The sequence below is a fragment of the Lactuca sativa genome, chromosome 4, assembly GCF_002870075.4.
Source record: "Lactuca sativa cultivar Salinas chromosome 4, Lsat_Salinas_v11, whole genome shotgun sequence".
Taxonomy (NCBI): Eukaryota; Viridiplantae; Streptophyta; class Magnoliopsida; order Asterales; family Asteraceae; genus Lactuca; species Lactuca sativa.
Genome location: NC_056626.2, coordinates 103,473,184 through 103,475,964, shown reverse-complemented (window position 1 = coordinate 103,475,964; position 2,781 = coordinate 103,473,184). Strand labels below are relative to the sequence as shown.

At 29.6% G+C, this 2,781-nt stretch overlaps 1 long non-coding RNA gene across 3 annotated transcripts; it reads left to right on the top strand.

Annotated features, from left to right (window-relative positions):
* The first annotated feature begins 222 nt into the window (after positions 1–222).
* On the top strand, positions 223–2,341 carry LOC111875879 (uncharacterized). 3 transcript variants are annotated; one of them, XR_002844827.3, is made up of 3 exons: positions 223–596; positions 1,204–1,510; positions 1,918–2,341. It is a non-coding gene; the product is annotated as an uncharacterized LOC111875879 (long non-coding RNA). The 3 variants fall into 3 exon arrangements; XR_002844826.3 differs by having other exon boundaries at positions 1,204–1,984; positions 2,079–2,341; XR_002844825.3 differs by having other exon boundaries at positions 1,204–2,341.
* The last annotated feature ends 440 nt before the right edge of the window (positions 2,342–2,781 follow it).

Genomic DNA, 2,781 nt, shown 5'->3' with positions numbered 1-2,781 from the left:
ATATATATATAATATAATATGATCATTTGAGAACTCATAGTTTTCCGAAAACCCGAAAATTAATTTTAAGCCAATAAATAAAAAAAAAAGGGTCAAGAAGGTGACATTGTTATAAATAAGTTATTAATTAAAGAGAAAGGGGCATCTTAGTTAAACACGTTAGGGGTATAATAGGAAACAAAAATATAATTAGATAATATCCTAATAAATGATCTGATACACTAAATTTTAAACCCTTTTTTTCTCTAACTCTCTCCCCTCTCTCTCAAACCTACGATCTATAATCCTCCTCGCAGCGAGCTTCTTCTCCGGTGTTTCCCTTCATCAAGCTCTTCTTCGGTGGTTGACCGTCTTCGGTGTCGCATAATCTCTACCTCATTCGTCGATCAGTCGTTCATCTAATTTGTCGCTTTCTTCCAAAATCAACACCAACGATGTACATATAAGAAATTAACCATCATTCCTTCATTGATCTCTTGTCTCTGACCGATTTTGAATGCATACCCTTCGCGCCTCCAAAATTTCGTCTAAATATGGAGTTAATGATCATTCCTTTATCGATTTCCCGTCTCCACCTAAGTCCTTCGTTGTAATCGGTATGATTTCTTCTTCCTATTTATATTAACAAGTTTATGCGTTCGATAATTCCTTTGAGGGAAAAGAAATTTGTTCTAAATTTATCACTGGTTATGGGACAATGAAGATTTCTCGGTTACCTCTTTACATTCATTTTTGATAAACCTAAAAATGCTTTTGAAGTTTTGTTGGTAAACCTAATTAATATGTTAGATAGCCTAATAATTCCGAAAAACGAGTCACACTTCTGAGGATTTCTCTACAAGTGTAGATAGTTTTTCTGTGATATGTATTTCGTTTATATTTTGACTTATTGTTGCAGTTATGTTATTGAAATGCAATTATATTTGGTAAGATGATATTGCCTGCAATGTGTTTAATAATATGCCTTAGTGATTATCTGACCTATTTCTTAAAGGGTAAGGGTTGTCGTAATGAAAGAGTTATAGATACAATCTTAATAGAACAAGGACGTGTTATTTCGGCACTAAATGATGATCCTCTTGCTCATATTAATTGCAACCAATATATTGATATACTTTGTTACAAGTCTTTATTCATCTTTGCAGTTTAATTGCAATATTTCTTATAAAAGTATGTGCTAAGTCAGACATTTTATCATTGCAGGTGAAGTGGACACAATGTAAGAACTGCATTATATGGGCAAAATGCACCAATTTAGAGTGAGATGTAAATAAATAGTCACAGGATGTGCCAGTAAGATCCTATATGTCTGAAGGCTTAAATGGGTAAATATTATAAATATGTTTGTGATTTAGTTTGGATAGAAATCAACAAAAAATGGAAATAAATTGCTTTGAATTTGATAATAGGGATAGCCCTCTAAGAAAGAGTTATAAATTGCCACCTTCTTGGTTTAACCAAAATATCACCTTTTGATGTTAATGTTGGTAAATTATCTACCAATTACAAGGTTAGTATATTACTATATTTCATTTCAATCATTTTGTGAATAAGTTTCTATATTCATTATTTTTTTTTTCAGCCGTGTGTTGGCATTGATAAAATATTTTTTTGGTTTATATTCCTTTTTTTATTCTTTAACATGTGATTAATTGGAAGCAAGAATATAAATGTGTATCAATTAATTGGTCAATGATAATAATCAATAACAAATCATTTGTTATTTGTATGAATTGATATAATATTTTACTAATTAATTGGAAGTAATACTACAAGTGTGTAGTGATTCACATGTATTTACATGTAAATCACATATGAATTACAAATGATTCACATGTAAATCTCCTGTAATTTTCATATTAATCATATATAATTCACATGTAAATCATAAATGCTCTCTGTTGTAAATTGTAATAGCAACTCTGTGGATTCTATAAAGGAATTTGTAAGCAAAGGATACCAATCAAGATTACTACCTCTTCCTGTCAGATAACTTTTCTTTTTTCTTTTTATCATTTATCATTATCTTTTTTGTCCTTTTTTTTAAATGTTGAAATTACATTGACTATGTTGACCAGGGTGATGCTGACTTTATTTGTGGGGGTCCACCATGTCAAGGAATAAGCGGTCATAATCGATTTAGAAACTACACTGATCCTCTAAAGGATCCCAAGAATCATCAAGTTGTGGTTTATATGGATATAATTGATTTTTTAAAACCAAAATTTGTTTTAATGAAAATTATGAATAAACAACCTAGAATGTGCAGGTATATAGGTACTAACTTGGTATGTATACATGTATATATTTTTTTCACATAGTTGTTTACTAACTTGGTATCTATACATTTACATATTTTTTCACATACTAACTTGGTGATTCACTTGTAATTCACATATGAATTACATGTGATTCATATGTAAATAACATATGTATTATATGTGATTCACATGTAATTCACATATGAATTACATGTGATTCATATGTAAATCACATATGAATCACATGTGACACACATGTAAATCACATATGAATTACATGTGATTCACATGTAAATTGTGACAACCCTAAATTTATTCTGTCATTGTAACCCAGTTCCGCTAATAAAATAACATTTATTGTTATTATTTCAGTTAATATTTGAGTTAGAAATATAAATTAATGTTTTTATTTTATTGAAACGAAATAAAAACACAGGTAACACCTTGAATTTATTTGAGAAAATTTTAGTTCACGACTAAGCCGTGTTACGACCATTTAATCGGGTAGAAATTTAAACCC